The sequence below is a fragment of the Rhinolophus sinicus genome, linkage group LG07, assembly GCF_036562045.2.
Source record: "Rhinolophus sinicus isolate RSC01 linkage group LG07, ASM3656204v1, whole genome shotgun sequence".
NCBI classification, from domain to species: domain Eukaryota; kingdom Metazoa; phylum Chordata; class Mammalia; order Chiroptera; family Rhinolophidae; genus Rhinolophus; species Rhinolophus sinicus.
In genome coordinates this window covers 119,860,490-119,882,209 of record NC_133757.1, presented here as the reverse complement: position 1 = coordinate 119,882,209, position 21,720 = coordinate 119,860,490, and the positions used below count along the sequence as shown (strand labels likewise).

The window sequence follows — 21,720 nt, the reverse complement described above, 5'->3', positions numbered from 1 at the left end:
GGGCGTGGTGTAGGGTAGAGGAAGGGATGATGGGCTAAAACAGCTTGATGTTGAAGAAAAGGCTTGTGATTAAAGAAAGTGACAGCGAGAGCCAAGGGCAGGTGTTGAAATGAGGAACTATGCCCTGTGAACTGGATTGTTGAAAGTAGGGCCTATGGAAAGGAGAAAAGAAACCTAGTGAGGGAGGCGAGATCAGAGAGCCAGATGGAAATTTCCCTTTGAAAATGACCAGAGCACAGAAGACCCAGAAAGAGTCTCTGGAGGCTTTCTGTGGATCAAGTCCAGAGGAATAACAAGCTAGGATGTAATTTTTAAAGTTTATGAGGTTGGTAGATCCAAGAAAAGCAGAGGATTATGACAAAGCATTTTACCAGGTACCTCACTGTGCCCTTGATTAGGTGGCTTTAAAACTGGTTAAGTGACTTTTCTCCAAAGGTACTGCCTACTGGGTTACTGTTAGCCTGGAGGGCAGGAGTGGCCCTGGACTCTTCAGCCTTTATTTTATAAAGCAAATGCTCTGGTAAGGCTCTGGCACTGTGTGTCACCAATTCATGCTTTGTCATTTATCCTCTCTGTGCTCCATTTCTCATTGTTTAATTGGTTGTTAACATAGGATTCCTGGATGCGCCTAAGGATCCTCTGAAATTGTTATGCTAGGGTAATCCGCTTACACTTCTGTCTCCCTTGAGACTATAAGCAACCGGAGGGGTTGAAGCAAATTGGAAGTGGAAAAAGAAGAGCAATATATGTGTCAATCCATGCTTGAGCTATAATTCACCCATTCGTTTATTCAGCATTTTCTTGAGTATCTCTAACAGGCTTGCAATTGAGTATTGGGCATCCAGGAAATAGGGGGACCCAAAGAAATTAGCAACTAGCAAAATAATAATAATTGTTCTAATGCAGTGCATGATAGAGGAAGCATATAGGAGGAAACCTAATACGGCCCAGAGATTTGGAGTTACCTTTCCAGAGAGGAAACATCTGTTAAAAAAATAAAATTCAACTAGAAATTTAAAGCTCTAGTTTGCTTTAATGAATGATTCATGAATCACGCAGTATCCCATTTAGTAAATAGAAAGGTGCTCTGAGGAGTTGTACAAAATTGCCAGGTTTTTATAGGTAGAAGGAGGGTGGGACAAAGAAGTTGAAAGAGTGGATTACTTCAGGCATGGATACCTTCCTTTAGGAGAAGCAGGGGGTCTTACCCTGCAGATTACCTCACTAGTGCTGACCCAGAGATTCCAGATCGATTGGTGTAAAATTCCACTTCTGGGAGAGTGAAACTTCTGTCAGGCTAGGTATTAAGTCTTAGTGAGGCTTAGCACAAGTGACTCCATTTTGGGGGTCTGTTGTTTCTTTTGAACAGTTAGTCCCTTTTGATCAAACTCAGCCTAATGCAATCAGAATGTAAGGCATTAGTGCCAGACTTAGCTCCCGCTCTGTAGTTCTTGCAGCGTTTGTTGATTCTGTTTTATTATTTTGTTTGTTTGTTTTCTGAATCTCTGTGGTATTCATAGGTCATGACTTCATGCTCCTGGATTTTTCATGCATTTAAAGCTTTTGAGAGAATACAACGCCCCAGGGAGATTATTATGCAACTATAAGTAGATAATTCCCGATGTTTGGAGTGCACTTCAGAGCCATAGTCCCCAAGACCCAAACCAATTAAAGAAAGATCCCACCGAAGGAGTCACTCTTTAGAGCCAAGTAACTTGCTCAGTGATCTTACGTGACGGAGTTTCAGCTTCCTCAGAACTGTGATTCAGGGGCAGAGCAGCTGGTGTTGGCCACAGCTAGGGCACTCCTTGCTCAGCTAAGAGATAATCAGGGGCTGTCCTAGTATCAGGAATGACTTGGGTCAGAGAATCTAAGGGTTTTTGTTGGGCAGCTATTGCTTGAATAGTGGATTCTTGCAATATTTTCAAGTGCTAAGGAGAGGTTCCTGGTTATAGCCTCATTTGTACCCGTTCCTAACCAGGGAATGCCTCCTGGCAGGTCCATTCTAGAACAGTTAGGGACAGTTAGAAAACTGAAGAGGCACTGCCCAGTTATGCACCAGCCAGCTAGGCATTCATAGGCCCAAGGCAAATAATAATCACCACAGACAAAGATAAAGCCTGTAGGACACACTCCACTTCCATTAAGGGGGCACTGGTGCTGGCGTCATTAAGGAGATTGCTGCATTTGTCCATTCCAGCCAGGGGTCAGTTAGGTTTCCTCCTAGCCTGAAATAAAAGTTGTTCTAAATTCCAGAGGTTACTCCCTTAACAGTGGCCTGGGAGATACTGGTGATGGCATTATCTTTCTAGGCCGATGCTGGAGCAAGGAAAGAAAGAAAAGAAGGAAGGAGTTCATATTTAGCTAAAGGAGGAAGTCTTGATCTGCTGCCTTGAGCAGGAGCAGTCTATATCGATGTCAGCTACTCTTTCTAGTTAATTTAATGTGGAGGTCTTCGGCGTTTGTACAGGCAGCTTGTGTACCCAAGGTTCAAGTCCTTGGAGTTTGGCTGCCATGGGGTAGTGAGGAGGATGTGGTACAGTCTGTTCTGCCCGGGCGGGATTCTGACTTAAGCACTGTCATAATCCTACAGGTGGTAGTTTTGCCCCCCTGGTTCTTTTGCCAAACACGTACACCAGATGTCTAAACCTGCACTTCCTCTCATACTAAGCAGGAAGACTTATAAAGGCATCTGAGTAAAATAATAACTGTTAATGACAAAAGACTTAAAAATTTCCATTGTTAAAAATTGGACGAGAGTTCATTATAATGGACAAGGACATTTGGTTCCTTCTGGAACATGCAGCATTTTAAGATCACTGGTATTATGACTGATAACATATCAGGACATACCAGATTTTAGGGATTTCATACAATTTCTGGAATATTTATATACTTATACAAATACAACATAAAGAAAGCTTAGTATTACTTTTTATTTGACAATACTTCCCATGTAATTTAACGTGTCAGATAAGTCTAAATAGTTTAACATCTCCCTTTTTATAAGAAAAGAGAACAAATCTTTTGAGATGTTCCAGAGACCCTCTGTAAAATCCCAGAGTTAGTTTGAGGTCAAAAAGTCTTCATTTAGATTTTGATTTGGGGAAGTTTGTAAAAAATATCAAACGGTTTTAAAACATTTGGTCAAATAGGATCATTGTTTACTGTGAAACAATACTCAATTATCTATTTAACCAATGTGACAATTAAAGATTTCACAGGCAAATGTAGAAAGTTACACAGTTCTGAGCAAAACTTAGTTCTATATTAAAAATAGAGAGGACTAGGTTTACTTAAGTAGTCAGACCTGATAAAGACAATATAGGATGCAGGTGATTATTTTGACAAGACACAGATCTTTGTTTTTTTCTAGGCAGATTACTTAAAAGGTAAAGAAAACCTTTGTTTACAATTTTTTATTAAGAGCAGAACAAACAATCTAAGAAAACTTGTCCTTTCAGCAGATGAAAGAAAACTAAGGTTTAATTATACATAAAGACACCATTGATATTAAAGATTTTTACAACCTTTATAACAAATTTATTCAATATTATCCAGCTTGACCATGCATAAAATTCCATTCCCAAGATTCTTTCTCCAAAAATTTTCTACAACTTCCTTTTTTACATTCAGATTTTGTCCTCTGTTTTTCCTCTTTCCCATTCTGAAATAACCAGGCTGACTTTAGGACAAACTTACTTTTTTTGCCCTCAACACCACCACCACCAAGAAAGCACTTCCATTCCTCATGCTTATTTTTACCAAAAATGCACATCCTACTTTTCTTCCATACAGAGTTGTTTTCGTTATTATTTCTGGGAGTTTTAATTACAAACATTAGAATTCTTAATACTGAACAACATTTCATTTCTAGTGAAAACTATGAAGGAAGCAATTATGAACTCTTTCACATTAGCATTCTGTGAATTGGTAGACTTATAAATGCTTTTTATAATTTCTAGAAACATGGGCTTGCTCATAGAAAATTTCTTGGCATGGCACAAAATATGTTTAATAGATCCAAATATCTTTAGTTCCTCTGTAAAAGGAAGCCAAAAGTGGATAAATCTGTATTCAGTAATTAATGTTTTAGTGTTTTATAAATGATCTAGATATTTAATAAATTTCTGTCACTTAGCTTAATCTTAGCAAAACTTTAAGGTTTCAGGTTACCAAAAAGATTCAGGGAAAATATTTAAAATGATCACCTAAAACTTTCTGTCCTACTTACATCTGTCTAATTTAGTTGTTCTTAACAATTATGTTTAGATTACTTATAAAAATTTCATCATAATGACTTATTTTTCTTAGTGACAAATTCTGCAACAGAGATAACATGAACTTGTTTGACTTTTATCAGCCTAGGTAGAATAAAATTATTAGATTTAATTCTGATAATTCTAAAGACATGTCTGTTTTAATTAAAGTATCAAACTCAAACTAGCTTTAATACCAAATATTTCCCCAGATCACATGAACCTGAAATTCATTTGGGTTAGTTTCTATTCTATTTCTGAGAATTTAATTTATATAAGCACTTAATTTTCTTTAAGCCAATTAAATAGAGCTCTTTTACAAATTAATTTTGGCAATACCATCTGGAAGGTAACAAATACGACCCAGCTACAACATGCATAGTGTTTGCACAGGAAAAGAATATAAGTTCCTCCAACGAGGATCTTTGTTCCCAAAGGCCAGACTTTTTACAATATTTAGAAGCCTTTTGAGATAAATAGGGCGGTCCTGAGATTGGTAAAAATAAGGAGTGGACTTTGAATTGTTTCTCACTGGTGTTGGACCTGTGGTCCTGTAAAGACTGGATTTGTGAAACAAGGACCCTTACAGAATTGGATTGCCACCTAAATGATATCAAAGGACTGACACACCCATCCACCTGTTGGAATATTTTCTCTCCTTCTGGGAAAGGTTAGAAGAAAAGGCTTGAAAATAATCCTATCAGGCTTTTAATATCACCTTCCAATTTGGCCAAATTTTTTATCATAAAGTTGTGAAATCATTCAAATATACTGTCAGGTTTCTGCCAGGGCAAACCATAACTATTTCTGGTATTAAATAATGCCAGGGACTTAAGAAGCATCCTCAAAGAGGCTGCAAAGGATATTATCTTCACAAGATCTAGAGTCACTTCCAAAGGTAGTCAAAAGAAAGAAAACAGAAGAGTTACATCTAGTAAGTAAAATGTTACTCTGAGTTCTTTGATTCTAGCAAATTAATCAAACCTAAGAAGGGGGACATCGGACTCTCCAATCGGTAGCCTGTGGGTAAGAAGCACAGGTGACAACGTGTACCTGCGATTGGTGTCTGAAGTTGGGAGGTGGGAGCAGTTTTGTAGGACTGAGCCCTTAACCTATAGAATCCAACATATTTTCAGGTGGATAGAACTGAGTTGAATTATAGGACACCCAGCTGGTGTTGCAGAATTGCTTAGTGTGGGAAAATAAATACTCGCATGTCAGTTGAATACACAGTCCGAGGAAGGAAGAACAATGTGTGAGGTAGAAAATCAAGAAACAGGGCCTCGTAGGGACCAAGGAGAGGGTGGTGAGCACTAACGAGTGATGGGGAGTGAAGGAGGACAGGAACTCTAGGGGGATTTGTATCGGTAGCAAAGTAGTTTGCTCTCCAAATGCCTCATTAACGTACTGTGTAATTTGACTGAGTAGCACTAGTGGAAGGCAGAGGGTGAAAGGGTTAATACCTGCTCCTGAGACTTCAGTACTTTGAGTGTTTGGGAAGCAGTTCAACACTTGGGCAAGAACATGGGTCAGTGATGGGTGCCTGTTGTGGAGAATGATGACCTTAGAGATCTCACCCAGAGAAAACCTGGCTTGCTTAAACCTATTCTCAGGTAATAAAACTCCGCAGAGACATAACTTGCAGGAATACTACAGTCATGATCAAAACGTGTACTAGGCCAGTGCTTTCAGATGCCCCTTGAATTCTCAAGTGAGCAGACATGGGGAAGTAAACACAAAACTTGCCTTTTGGTTCTCCTCCTGTGTCTTTTCATTGTTTCCTCCTTGGTTCTGCAGCATTCCCAGTGGTGTACGTTGTCGACGTAACAAACGTCCCAACCTGTAGAGAATTTTTATAAAAGTTTATTTGAGCCAAACTGACAAAAATGCCAGGAAGCAAGATCTCAACTGCTCTGGAGAATGACAGTTTTGCAGTTTCTTTTATACATTTGGAATTACGGAGGGAACTAAGCAAGAGTTCATGAATGTGGGTGAAAGTAAGGTACTTAACAAAATTAGGTGCTCCCTTTAGGGGGTCTGGAAGAGAGACTTACCTCTGGCATTTCAAGGGTGGGTTAACCTAGATGCACAAAAACAATGGGAAGCGTTGCTTAAGGAGAAGATAAACCTTTTACCAAAGAAGTCACATGCCTGGGACTGAATACCCACCATGACCTACCCAGTTAGGAATTTAGGATGCGATCACCCTGTGTGGTTACTTTGGGTTAGATTTATTATAGCACCCCTTTTTCATCTACAATGTTGAGCAGCATGTGGGGTGACTCACACTTGTCTCAGGATCAGTAGTCCCCTGCCCTTTTGTATTTGTTGGTGTCCTTGCGGGAAGACGCAGCGTTGGCATTCCAACCTCTTCCTCGATTTGAAGTCTCAGAGCATTTTAGATGTTAAAAGTTCTCAGTGAACTCGGGTGGAACTCAAGGGCAGTCTGTGCCTTCAAATGTTGATAAGGAACAACTGCTTGGTCTGCCCAGAGGGAAAAGCTTCTAAAGACCCAGGAGCAGAACTATTTTAAATTATGAGTAAGATCAGGGAAACTCTGATTTCTGCTGTTTGCCTATTATTTGTTAGAGACAGAAGAAATTGCCCACATATTTTCACCCTGCACCCACCCCCTTCTTCTTGCAGCGATTTAAAGTATTTTACAAAGGAGCAGTCCAGGGGGAGCTGTGACCACAGGGTATGCACAAAATTCAGATTTCTCTTACTGTAAAGTGCAGGGCTCTCCTGGCAGTTACAAAGACCTGGAGGACAAATGTTCTTTACTCATTTCCAGTAATTGTTGCAGAGGAAACAATCCCAGCATCAGTGGGAGCTTTCTCAGTGTTTTCTGAAGGGTCATTTGTCCTCTGAGTAAGGCACATGCTTCAAGAAGTTTCAAATAATTCTTGTTTGCACTACTTATCTTTAGTAAATCTGGGGACTGACCCGAGATAAAGGTAGGACTCGCTGGCTGGGCTCCCGGCCGATGCCGAGCAAGCCGTCTGGGTCCTGGGCCTGGAAGAGTCACCCTGGCTGACACTGAAGGAGCAGAGGTGACAGGTCCCCACTGAGCCCTGCCCACATTGCAGATTTATTAGCAAAATAAATGATTGCTGCTTTTTTAAACCATTCCGTTTTGGGGTGTCTTGTTGGGCAGCAATAGACAGCAGTAATATTTGGTTTCCAGGATACCACACTCCTCTAATTTTCTTCTGCCTCATTGTCACTTTTTCTTGGTCTCCTTTGATAATTCTTCTCATCCCCCGTTTCAGTTTTTCACTTTTTATTATGGCAAATTTTAGTCCTGCACGAAATAGACAGCAAAGTAGAACGGACCTCCACATGCCCACCACCCACCTTCAGCATTTACCTACTCAGGGCCAGTCTGAGTTCCTGTGCGCCCCTACCCCCTTTCCTCCCCCCCCCCCCATATTGTTTCATACAAATGGCTCAGACTGTGCGTTTGCTCTCATGTTCTCTTGGTGCTCTCACCTGGACCCATAGCTTTAAACAGCCTTCATATGCTGAGGACCCCAAATTTATCACTTCACTATAGCATCGTGGCTCTGATACTTTACAAGCTTGGATTGAAAGCTCTTCCACAGACTGCCTTGGTGACCTTCGACAAGTTATTTAACCTCTGTGTACCTCAGCTACCCAGTCTGTGAAATCGGAGATGATAACATTTCCTACTCCCTCCTGACGACTGGGAGATTACAGGCGTTTGCATACGCACAGTGCTTGGAGCAGGGCCTGTACATACACACCTGTTGGCTTTATTGTTTTGTCTCCAGACCTATTGCCTGAACTGAGAAGAGAGCGGGTGCCCACGAGAAAGTCTTGCCATAAGGCCGCTGAAATGCGGGTGAGTGGTTTTTACGTAAAGCTGAGGACAGAAGTGGAGAACAAACAGTGGGCACCCTTCCTTAAACAGGCCACCAGGATCGGTGGTCAGCTTGCGTCAGACTCTTGCATGCGCTCTCAAATGTGGAGCTTGGCAGAGAGGAGGCTGGGAAAGGTTCACTCTTTGAAAGAGAAATAAAACCCTTCTCTTTGATCCTCCCAAATGTTGACAGAAAGAAATTACCCAAAGCACATAGTAGCAGGAACCCACCTGAGAGTTGTGGGTTCTCCATTTCATCACTGGGGTTTGCTATGGAGGAATCCTGTGGTGAACTCTTGAAGAAAATGTAAATAGCATCCTCTCGCCAATTTATCTTTTCTGTAAATCTGACTTTTCATATCTTAGAATTTTTTGGACAGAAAATTGGAGCCTTAAAGAATGGATTTCAAAATACTTTCCAAATAACCTATTTATTTAGTTAGATGCGACATTATGAAACTACAGTGTTGGGAAGGTATTTGGACACCCCCTCGATGTTCATAATGATTTGACTTGTAACTGAAAATAAGGTGCTAATTTAATTAAAAAACAATTTTTTTTTTTTTTTTTTTTTTGGTACATCATTTTTTTTTTTTTTTTTCCAAAACGAAGTAAATTACCATTCTGAATTTGTCAGTTGTTACCCTAGCAGGCCTGGCAACAATGTGATATATATTTAATCAGGAAGAATGCCCCCAGTGGTAACACTGCTACTGGGGTTATGATTTTGTTTTAATTTGTTTTGTGCTGAAAGGCATGACCATTTACAGAGCCGTACTATAAAACATGTCATGTACTAGTCACCTCATGTTATCAGCACCCTCCTGGAGGAATAGGCGGTGGATTTTTTTTTCCAGTTCATGCTGTGCGATCTCTTTCTGATGTGTGTGAACTTTGCAGGATGTCAAGTACACCATTAAAAATGAATAGAGTATTTGAGGGGCTCCTGCAAACCCTCTAATGATCTTCCCCTTTGAATAGACAGCATTTTATTGTTTAAATTACAACAACACAGAGCCTGGCTGGCATAAAGAGGGTGGAAAACTGGCATTAAACCAAGAAAGAATCTGGACCTCAGTCTTAGCTCCCTGGGCTTTGGGAGATGATCAAGTGTTGCAATAATAATTTTTAAGTTGCATGGGAACCCTGATGGACCAGGAAATACTTTATAATATGCAGTTTGGTGCTAAGTCTTATTCTCAGGTGGAACCCAAGTGAAAATGATTGTTGGGCCTTATCCCCTGTTTCCTTAATAGCATCAGCCGCAGTGTGGAAAAAACCCCCCTTAGGCATCTGCTGTTACCCGGTGTTATTGGTATCACCACTGCTTCCTGTTGCTGTCTTTTTTTCTTTTCAACAGAGCTTTCCCACTAAAAACTACACATTTTTACTCTAAAAACTGGAGTCTCAGCTTTAAAACGTTCCTTAGAGAACTTAAAATTCTTTTTTTCCCAACTTCATTTAGTAGGTGTAATTGACAACAAAAATTGTAAGATACTTCAAGTTTACATCGTGGTGATTTGATCTACGTGTGCATTGTGAAAGGATCCCCCCATCTACTTAATTAACACATCTATCTCTTCACACGTGCTTATCTTCTTTTTTCGGGGGAGCGGGTGAGTGAGAACACTTAAGTTCTACACTTAGCAAATTTCAATTCTACAATGCAGTATATTCTCGACTTTAGTCACCATGTTTTACATTAGATCTTATTCATCTTATAGCTGAAAGTTTGTACCCTTTTATCAATGCCTCCATATTTCCTCCACCCCAGTCTCTGGCAGCCACTTTTCTACTCTCTGTTTCAATTTGTTTGACTTTTTTATTTCTTTTTTGATTCCACATATAAGTGATATCATGCAGTACTGAGTTTCTCTGTCTGACTTACTTTACTTAGCCCAAAACCCTCAAGGTCCATCCGTGTTGTCCCAAATGGCAGCATTTCCTTTCTCAAGGCTGAATCTATATTCCATTATACATATGTACATATATCCCATCTATTCTTTATCCATTCAACCATCGATGGGCACTTAGGTTGTTTCCGTATCCACGTTTGTAAATAATGCTGCAGTGAACATGGGGGTGCAGGTATCTCTTCGCTATAGTGATTTTGTTTTCTTTGGCTATTTACCCAGAAATGGGATTGCTGGATCATATGATATGAAAGCTCTGTTTTTAATTAAAAATTTTTTTGAGGACCTTCCATACTGTTTTCCATAGTAGCTGCACCAATTTACATTCCCAGCAACAGTGCTCCACAATACTTGTTATCGCTTGTCTTTTTGATACCAGCCATTCTAAGAGGCATGAGTGATATATTGCTATGGTTTTGATTTGCATTTCCCTGATGATTATTGATGTTGAGCACCTTTTTTTTTTTTACCTGTTGGCCATTTGTAAGTCGTCTTTGGAAAGATATCTATTCAGTTCCTCTGCCCATTGTAAAATCAGATTGTTTGTCTTTTTCTATTGACTTGTGTAAGTTGTTTATCTATTTTGGATATTAACCCTTTACCAGATATATGATTTTCAAATATTTTTTCCCATTCTGTAGGTTGTCTTGTCATTTTGTTGATGGTTTCCTTTGCTGTACAGAAGCTTTTTTATATATTCCCATTTGTTTATTTTTTCTTTTATTGCCTTTGCTTTTGGTGTCAAATCCAAAAATTCATTGCCAAGACTGATGTCAAGATTTAAAGCACTTTCCTCCAGTCGCCAATGCTAATAGCAGTCTCAATGTGCACCTGAGTAAATTTGTCTTTCTGGCCTCTTCCAGCTTTCCTGAGGCTATGGAAGGGGCAGGACCATCTACGATTAGGGTAGGGAAAGCGGCATGATTATTAAACTTGTTCTGATTCTTAGACAGTGTCCCTAAGGTGGAGATACCCTGGGGCTTACTGATTTCCATGGCTTTCTGACTGTTCAACATTATGTGGGTTTTGCCATTTCTATTTTAGGGTGTATCTTACGTACATTAATATTGTTGTAGTTCTTGTCTTAGCAAATAATGTGAGCCTAAACAACATGGCTTTCTTCTATAAAATTATGAGTTTATTAAACTACCAACTGATACTTGGCTTTGAATTATTTATATGTTTTCATAAAGTGTTGACAATGATAATGGGATCAGGACCACACAGCTGGTACAAGAAGGTGATTGGCGTGTCTGCTTTGCTTGCCCTCAGGCGAAGCTGCAGACAGAACATTATCATGACTTGTTCCTTCGTAGGTACTGACTTCCTACAGCTGCTTCACAGCTGCAAGAGGGAAAAAGGGAAGCAATACACCTTTATCCTCTTGCCTTGTTTTCAAAGTGTGCCGGAATTCTGATACAGGCTTACCTGCCAGAACAGGCAGAATGTGTGTCCATCCCAAGATACTGAGTCATTCCAGGGCTCCTGTAAGTGTGGTTCCTCCCTCCCTTGTTTGTCACGTTTTAGCTTGGCATCACACTCTGTTCCTCCCTCTGCCCCACCTTCCTGGACCAGCAACTTTCTCGTGAAGGAGAAAGCACAACTGGCCTCTGAGCCGTCTGGTTCTCCATACTCCACACAGATTGTCATCCCCAAACTTGGTCCAAGCTCAGCCCTTAGACACTGCTTGGGATGAGTGGCCCCTGACCAGAAGGGAGATCTAGAAGCAAACATAGTTTGCCACTGTGGTTGGTGCCCACCTTCCTTTCTGCCTCTTCCATCCTTGTGATCCAGGAGTCTTCTTCTGCCTCAGTCTCTCTCACAATTGCAGGGGGGAGAGAACGTGGCAGATTGGGGACATAGCCTGAGGAGAGGACTAGAAATGAAACCAAGAAGGTGTGTTTAGTGAACGTGCTTGACCAGAGTTCATGTTTCAAATTAAAGAGTTTCAAGTAGGAGGAAGTTAAGTGAGGTAAGAATATTAAAGACCATTATTAAATAATTTGGAATCTGATAGTTAAAAATCATTAGAGATATTTTTATGATATTACTGATTGTTAGGATTGTCATTGACTGAGTAAAGTGTGTAAAAGTCTTCCACGATGATGGTAGTCTTTGTATTCCTTGAAGTTCTCTCAATTACTGCTTTATTTATTTTGAGACTATATTTTTCATTGCATACAATTTGAGAATTGTTACATCTTCCTTGTAAGTTCTCTTACAATTTTGCATGTATGTTTACTTTGTCTGATACAGTGGAACAAGGGTTTTCTTTTGGTTGGTGTTTGCCTCAGAGTGAAATACTCTGCTTTTAGAATATCTTGGAGTTTCTCCCCCTGCCTGTCCAACCTATGTCCTTATCTTTCTTTTTCTTTCACACTGTCCTTATCTTTCTTCTTTTTTCCCCTCTTAGTCTTCAGTGCCTCCAAAACCCAGGCCTTAAACCTGCAGGTCTTTGTGTTGCTCATTACTCTCTCCCTGTGAAGTTTATCTTATGCCTGTAACTGTTACCCTGCCTTTGAAGCTACATTTCACATTTTCTTTCCAGTCTTATGTTTCTAACTTCCTCTCAGCCTACCTCAATTGTCTTCTCTTTAAAAATCAACCCCTTGCCTCTACCCCATTTTCTTTTTCTCTTGGGCTTATTTTACTATAATATAAGACTGGGTCTTATATAATATAATATAATACAATATAATATAATATTATATGAGGTCTTATATTAATTTTTGCTCCAAAAGACGCATTAGAGCTGATGGTCCAGCCAGGTCTTGTTTTTGGGGAAGCACGGTATGTTTTTCTTTTTTGTATGAGCAGCATGCATGAAAGTGTTCTGTGATCGAGTTGAGATTCACATCTAACTGTTGGGCCATGAACAGATACTGAGCATCACAGCTGGTTGCCATCTAAGGAAGTTAGTGGGCTTTGCAGTTTTAAATGTTATTGTTTTTCTCTATAGTAATACCCTTGCAACCCCTTTGTTATCTCTAGAGTGATAGAAAATGCCTTGGCTTCTGTGAGAAGTCTCTAATCATTAAAAATCCTCACCCAGCTTTCTTTAATGTGGAGAATTGGTTTTCTTTCTGAGCAAATGCTCCTTCCTTTCCCTGAACAGTGGACTGAGAGCCCTTAGATGGTGTGGAGGGAGATGGGAGTGGGGCCAGTTGAATTTGACATTCTGTCTTCCCAGGAGAATGAGGGAATTAGTATCTAGTTCTCTGGAATATAGAGTTTCATGGGTCTATTTGAAAGGAAAGAAGCTTTCCTTGGTTATTGTGACTTATTTAAACATTCTGTGAGAATTGGAATCCTTTGAGGTTTTCTAAGAAAAGAAAAAGAAAGTCTAAGTATAATTCTAAAAGGCAGCCAACCTGACAACAAAGAACAGCCAATGGCAGAGATTATTTCTCTGGTAATTGGCAAAATAGGCTAAACGTCTTCCCTGGCCATTACTGGGAGTGCCGGCATGTGCACCGCATTTCCTGCTCCGTCTTCCTGCAGTGCTATTGGCCTTTCCCCACGTGGGCTTCCCCCAGCCTCACACCTGGGGACGCACACACCCCACTCCTCCCATCCGGAAAGCCCTGCTCACTCCTTGCCAAGCCCTCTTCCCACCTGCCTTCCAAGGGCGGCCCAGGATCACTTCACAGCCATACCTGAAGGCCAGCTCCTCCATTCTGCCCTCAGTTCCACCCCCACCCCCCCCCCGCACCCCGGAACTCTTGGAATCTATTAGTGCAATAGCACATCCAGTGCACTCTAAGCAAGCACAGCGGAGAACCAGGCCTTCGACCCATTGAAGGAGTGGATTTGTCCTGGCCCACCTCCACCCCTCCAGCCATTCGTTTTGCCTTGTGCTAGGCACCTCCCACTGCTAGCAGAGGCTGCTGGTTCAGACCAGGGCCAGGCATGGACGTGAAGCTCAGCTCAGCTGGACAGACGCAGCCTGCAGCGGGCAATGTATTGTCTCCGGCTTGCCCATCCTTGATCCTCATGCACATTTCCATTTCATCTTTTCTCCCTGGCGGCAGGTGTTTCCACAGACTTTGTGCTTGCGTATATTACGGGATGTTGCACTACAATTATTGACAACAGTGTTGTAGGCATTCTTTTCAGCACACGTTTAATGTATATTAGATTCATGACCTCATTTAATCCTCGCAACCATACTAAGGTAGGTATGACCTCGTTTTATGGTTGGGGAAATTAAAGCACAGAGAGATTAAGTTATGTTCCCAGGGCCACACAGCTCCAAAATGCCAAAGCTCAGGCCCTTAACCCTGAGCCTGTTGTCACTCTAGGATTTGGGGTCAAGACATGCAAGGCCTAGTGAATGCTGCCTGGACTCATGAGGCAGCTCAGTCATCTGATAGTCTCATTAAGCCTGATTTGAAGAAGTGACTCAGAGAGAAAGTTCACAGCGGTTAGCAATTTAGCTCTAGACTTGAGAGACCTTAGGAGTGCTGTGGTCAAGAAACCCGAGGCTCTGGAGCAATCAGATGAGCGTCCTGTGTGCTTCCTGTCGTCAGACCTGGGTCTTCCTGTCAGGACCGCCCAGAATGAACCAAGGATAGGAGCTCCGTTTGTATTGTGTATTCAGCGTTCCAGGTGCCAAACAGAATTCTCATCAAGTGGAAGTTTTGCCCCTCTGGGGTTTTCTATACTAGGTAGGACATGACTGGTTTTTAACAGTTTTAGTCATTAAAATCATTAGAAGGTGAATATGTACAATAATTAAAACTTTTCTTATTTTATATGAAAGGGAAATTGTGAAAACTTAGATTTGGCAACTAACTTTTATTTATAACTGCCGTATCATCCGACGTCTAGTTGCTCACAATCTAAAACTGAACTTTCAGCATTATTTTACTAAGATCTGAAAAAGCAATTTGACATACTGATCTATAAAAGTATGAATTGCCCTGGGGATTAGGAGGTGAGTTTCTGTAGTAATTAGGTGTGCCAGAAATAATTTCCTCCCTCCCTCTATCCCCCCTTCCTCCCTCCTTTTCCACATTTACTTGCATTGGTCTTGGTCTCTCATGGCATTCTTCCGGGATTGTCTAATGTAATGAATTTCTTTTCCTTTATCCTAGAAACTACCGCTATTTCCATTATCTCATGGAGCTGTAAGTGTATGTGTGTTTTGTTGATCTTGTGGTATTTCGGAGAACTGTAAAATCTCAAATCAGGAATTCCCAGGGAAAGGGAATTTTAATGGAATAGATTTTTCTCTTGAACTGAGGGTTACTCAGAGCCCTTCTCTCTACAACTTTTCAACTATTTGATTGCATATTTTTTCCCCAGTCCCTGAGAGTACTCTTTAGATTTTGATGAAATGAGAGGCTATCTGGTGAAAAATACAAATTGACCAGCAATTTATAAGTCCTATGTTCAAGTCTGGTTCTTTCATTTGCCAACTCTTTGGTCCTGGGGAAGTATGACTCTTCACTGAACCATCTGTAAAATGGAGGTAGTAACATTTGCTTTCCCTACTCATCAGGGCTGGAGAGCGTGTCAGATTAGGTAAAGAGAGTGGGAATGCTCTGAACAAGTCAGCTTTTATTTTGATGAAGATGACGACTACCAAGTTTTGAGTGCCTAAGGGCCAAGTGCTCTACACATGTTGTCATTTCTGCAACAAGGCTAAAATATATTCCTTTTTTTTAAATTAGATGAGAGAAGTGAGGCTTGGGAGATAAGTGATTTGCCCAAGATTACATAAACAGCAGTGGAACCAATTTCTTTTCTTTTTCTTTTCTTTTCTTTCTTTCTTTTTTTTTTAACAGCAAATTGCTTTCTTGATTAATCAAAGGTCTTTATTCTGAACACCAGTTCTTGGAGGTAAATAAAGCACAGGAGAATGGCCAGAAGTGTGCTATCCTTAGGATGTGTTGTTTTGCTTAGGACTCTCTGGTTATAAGGAAACTTAAGTTTCAGAGAGAGATTTCAGAGACATCCAAAGACAGGAATTGAATTATAATTGGGTCCAAAAAGAAGTTGTCACGAACCAAGGCCACGCTTGCCTTCTTCCTCTTCCTCCTCTTTCCGGCCACACAATCAAAACATTCGTGTTGCATGTTGCCTCTACCCTTGTTTCTCTGTTGTCTGGCTCCCTTATAACCAGAACTTGCACATGGCCCATGATTGAGACTCCAGGTTTCTTTACCTCATGGTGCCTCCTGATATGTCCATTTGGCTCCTGCCCCTACTGCTAACTGAAAGCTTCCCTGAAGTTTCTAGATTCAGATTCCTGCGGGAGGAATCTGATTGGCCCAACTCATCTGTTCTCCTCAGCTCCCAGGTCATTGATGTCTGGCAAGCCCATGGATTGGCTGTCTTTGCATCAGATGTTCTCCTAAGTTATGCCCACTTAGCAGAAGCTGTAGGTAGAGTAGGAAATGAGAGTAAAAGGCAGCTGTGTCTTTTCTGTCTATTTTGGAAGGTATTTTTGCTCTGTATTTACAACCCCTAACATTTTCCTCAGCGTTATTAAGATATAATTGACATATAACCCTAATATTGTTACCTTTTAGCCCTGTTCCCTTTTTTCCAAAAGTCTCCTTCTTCCAACATAATTCTTAATAATTGAGTCCCAGATGATTTATCGTGTAGGCTTTATCATTATTTTATGCGTTCTTGAAGGAGGTAAAACATGCCGTAGTATTTCAAAACATCTCCTTTGTGTTAACAGAAACTATCATGTCCCAAGATTATTTAGGAATATCCGCAATTTAATTTTTTAAAATTCTCAAAACAGGAAATTCATGTGTCTCTAAGCAATGTGGATACATGGAAAGTGCAAAAGCATGGGCTGTGCTCTATGAAGGCCTGCAAACTTGGAACTGTGAACCAACCCTAGACTTGCTTCCCTTTCCCCACAATTCTTCCTGTTTTTGTTTTGTTTTTGTTTTTTCTTCTCTCTCTCTGCTACTAGATTTTAGCAGTAAGGCATTATCTGTTTATCTAAATACCTGTTTTATCCACAAATTATTTTTTTTTATTGTGGCTGATATTAAACATATATCACCCACCTCAGCATAAACTGCAGTGGGGTGGGCAGTCCTTGTATCAACTATAAGCCAGAAATGGAACTGGAACCTAATTAGTGTCTATGTTGTTATTGTAAAATGGAATACCATACATCTGAAACCCCATCTCAGTGGGTTGCATAGCTGAAACTTCTATACTGTTCGTAGCTTAACTTCTAAGATTTATATATGCCTCTTGAAGAGAAAGTATTGATCACTGCTGAAAGTTTAAGTTTCTGTATTTGGTATGGGATCATTTGTGTTCTCAAATCTTAACTCTTAATTTTATCTATAAGCTGGAAGCCTTCACTTTATTATTGAAGATACCAAAATCTTCAGTTGTACACTTTCACATTGTATTGTATTTAGTGCAATAAACTTCCCTCTAAGTGTAGCTTTAGCTGAACCTCATACATTTTTATACATAATGTTTTAATTGTAACTCAGTACTAAGTATTTTCTAATTTCCATTGTTATTTATTTCTTCTTTGATTCATGATTTACTTAAAGGAATTTTTTAAAACGTCCTATTATAAATGTATTCAGACTTTTTCTTCTGGATAGTGGGTTAAAAATAGAAGTTGATTAAGATCTTGCCTAGAGAAAAAGCATATTTTAAAATCCCCAAATATGTGGAGTTCTTTCTTCTTTCTTTGTTTTATGTCATTAATTGATAACTTAATTACATTGTGGTCAAAGAGCTTGGTATATATAATATCAGTTCTTTGCTATATGTTGGGATGTGCTTCTTGCCCTAAAATGTGGTCAGTTTCTGCAGTACAATGTGCACTTGAACAGAATGTGAATTTTGTTGTTGTTGTTATGTACAGAGATCTATTAGATATGTCAGTTTATATCAGTGATTCTAATCCTTTTCATGCCATGGCACATATAGAAAATTGTAATATTTGTACAGGACAGTAGCATAAGCTGGAAATGATTTGAAAATGTTTTATAGGGTTTAGTAAAATATTTATTACATATTCTTTGTTTTATATAATTGTAAGAAAAATATAAAACATTAGATAAGACACTAACTTTAAATTTTATAAACATAGATAAAAACATTTTCAAAATTTTACATGAGAAAGTGGAGTTTGCTTTCATAAGCATAGCTTTTTAATATCATGTTTTAGGCTAGAAGTGATTATATAATCATTCCTGAGGAAGACTTTTTAAATCTCTTCTAATCTTTCCAAATTCTTGGGGTAAAACAACCAATGCAAAACTTTCCCCAATAAATGACAAAAAATATTTAAAACATTTAAGAAATAATTTGGTGAAATTATGTTGAAGGCATCTAAAGCTCTTCCTTTATTTCATTGACTAATGTAATGTTGAGATTTCTGATGATAGGGTATGGAGGCTCTGTAATGTAGCAAGTCGGCTAGGTGGACTACATTTCCCAAAGTCTCTTCACTGTGGATTTCCATTAAAAGGGCTTACAAGAGACATTTTTACACAAGATTTGGAGGGTGTGAAGCAGAAGCTATTTTGTTTTGTTTGATGGGAAGGTTGGGGCAGGTGCTTTTTTTCTAGCCTACTTGTGTTGCTTTATCTGCTGGTTCATCTCATTTGCTTAAGGCCGTCTGGTCCTAAAACTACTGTAACACCTTCCCCAAGCTCTTCCTTCAGCTTCTCCAATTCTTGAGCCAAGAGTGTGGTTAACTCTGTGACAAAGGGCATCAGCATCTCCTGCAGGACAATCAGTTCGTCAAGGTTGGAGACAGCAAGAACTGACTCTGGTTCCAGGCCATTCTTTTGGGTTCCAGCTCATACTGGTGGGTTCCAGCTTCACTTTGTTTTCCCTCATTTGCATCTATCTTGCGTACTCTGTGGGCTTCAAATGCACCATTAGGCACAAAAATACCTGCCTTGCAGAGACTGCTTAACCAGTTTCTGCATTTGCATAAGGTCAAATCCCAATTACAAATCTATCTATCTATCTATCTATCTATCTATCTATCTATCTATCTATCTATCTATCTATCTATGTATCCATCCATCCAACCTCCTAGTGGTTCTGCTTCTGGGATTGAACCCTCACTTTTACATAGGGCAAATAGATTTCAAATCCAAACTATTTCACATAGTAAGTGGTTTAAAATGTGGTGAATTTTTACTATGCACGTATACTGTTAGAGCAGTTACTCGCCTCTAGCTTGGTTTTCAAGAAACCAGTTCTTAATTTAATTGATCTTTTGTATTATTTTTTTTGGAATGTATTTCATTTATTTCCATTCTGACCTTTATTATTTCTTTCCTTGTACTCACTTTGGGCTTATTTTGCTGTTCTTTTCTCCAGTTCCCTTAGATGTAAAGATAGACTGTTGATTTGAGATTTTTCTTGTTTCTTTAGGTAGGCCTGCATTGTTGTGTTTTCATTTTTGTTTGTCTCAAGGTATCTTTTGATATCGCCCTTGATCTCATTGTTGAATCATTCATTATTTAGTAGCATGTTATTCAGTTACCATGTGTTTGTGTATTTTTCCATTATTTTCTTGTAATTGATTTATAGTTTCATAGCACCGTGATCAAAGAAGATGCTTGATATGATTTCAATCTTCTTAAATTTATTGAGACTTGTTTTGTGGCCAAACATGTTGTCTATCTTGGGAAATGTCCCATATGCGTTTGAAAATAATGTACATTCTGCTGGTTTGGGGTGAAGTGCCCTAAAAATATCAATTAAATCCATCTGGTTAAATGTGTCATTTAAGGCCACTGTTTCCGTATTGATTTCTGTCTGTAGGATCTGTCCATTGGTGTCAATGGGATGTTGAAATCCCCTACTATGATTGTGTTACTGTTGATGTCTGTCTTTATGTCGGTCAATATTTGTTTGATATGTTTAGGTGCTTCTATGTTGGGTGCATAGATATTTACTAGGGTAATGTCCTCTTGTTGGGTTGATCTCTTTATTATTATGTAATGCTTTCTTTGTCTCTTATTATAGTCTTCATTTTAAAGTGTATTTTGTCCAATATGAGTATTGCTACCCCAGCTTTTTTCTCATTTCCATTTGTATGAAATATCTTATTCTATCTCTTACTTTAATTCTGTGTGTATCTTTTGATCTGAGGTGGGTCTCTTGTAGACAGCATATGCATGGTCTTGTTTTTTTATCCACTCAGCTACACTATGCCTTTTGATGGGAGCATTTAATCCATTTACATTTAAAGTTACTATTGATAGGTACATAGTTATTGCCATTTTATTATTTGTGTTTCTGGTCTTCTTTAGTTAGTTTGTTTTCTCCTCTCTTCTGTTTAAAGAAGTCCTTGTAACATTTCCTATGATACTGGCTTGGTGGTAAAGAATTCCTTTAGCTTTTTCTTTTCTGGGCAGTTGTTTATCTCTTCTTTTATTTTAAATGATAGCCTTGCTGGGTATACCAGTCTTGGTTGTTGGCCCTTGTTTTTCATCACTTTGAATATTTCCTGCCACTCCCTTCTGGCCTGCAAAGTTTCTGTTGAGAAATCAACTGAGAGTCTTATGGGAGCTCTCTTGTAAATAGCTAGCTGTCTTTCTCTTGCTGATTTTAGGATTCTCACTTTGTCTTTAACTTTTGCCATTTTAACTATGATATGTCTTGGTGTGGGCCTTTTTGGGTTCATCTTGTTTGGGACTCTCTGCACTTCCTGGGCTTGTATGTCAATTTCCTTCACCAGGTTAAGGAAGTTTTCAGTCATTATTTCTTCAGATGGGTTCTCAATCCACTGCTCCCTCTCCTCTCCTTTTGGTGCTCCTGTTATGTGAATGTTGTCATGCTTCGTATTGTCCCACAAGTCTCTTAAACTATTTTCATTGTTTTTTATCCTTTTTTTTTTCTTTTTGCTGTTTCAATTGGGTGTATTCTGCTACTTTGTCTTCTAAATCCCTGATTCGATCCGGTGCTTCATCTAATCTGCTGTTGATTCCTTCTAGTGTATTCTTCATTTCAGTTATTGTATTCTTTATTTCTGACTGGCTATTTTTCATGGTTTCTATGTCCTTTTTCGTTGCTATCTCTTTGTTGAAATTCTCACTAAGTTCCTTAAGCATTCTTATAATCAGTGTTTTAAACTCTGTGTGTGGTAGGTTGGTTGCCTCCATTTCCTTTAGTTCCATCTCTGGATGTTTCTTCTATTCTTTTATTTGGGACATGTTTCTTTGTTTCCTCATTCTGGCTGCCACTCTGTGTTTGCTTCCATGTATTAGGTAGGTCTCCTATGTCGCTCAGTCTTTTCTGAGTGCCGTATGTGGTATGTGTCCTGTGTAGTCAAATTGTGCAGTCTCCCTAATCTCCTATTCATGTGTTCCAGGAGTGAAAATATGGAACATTTCACAACTGTGCATGTCGTTCTTGCACAGGAGTCATGCTAATCTTCTCTGCATCATTCCAGTTTTAGTACATGTGCTGCCGAAGCAAGCTACCTTCACTTTTGAATGAAATTTTAGCTGGGTATTGAATTCTATGTTCATGATTATTTTTGTACAGCACTTTGAGATCTTGTCTTTTCTTTGACTTCCTGAAGTTTTATTATATGGCTAGCTTTGGGCTTAATTTAATTTATCCTTCTCAGAATTCATTGTGATCTTGAACTTCAGGATGGAAGTCTTTTTTTTTTTTTTTTTTAAGATTTTATTGGGGA

General features: G+C 39.4%; 1 non-coding gene across 1 annotated transcript; it reads right to left on the bottom strand.

Moving 5' to 3' along the window:
• Positions 1 to 21,394: 21,394 nt before the first annotated feature.
• Positions 21,395 to 21,497, bottom strand: LOC141573031 (U6 spliceosomal RNA). The gene has a single exon (XR_012498615.1). It is a non-coding gene; the product is annotated as a U6 spliceosomal RNA (small nuclear RNA).
• Positions 21,498 to 21,720: the final 223 nt, after the last annotated feature.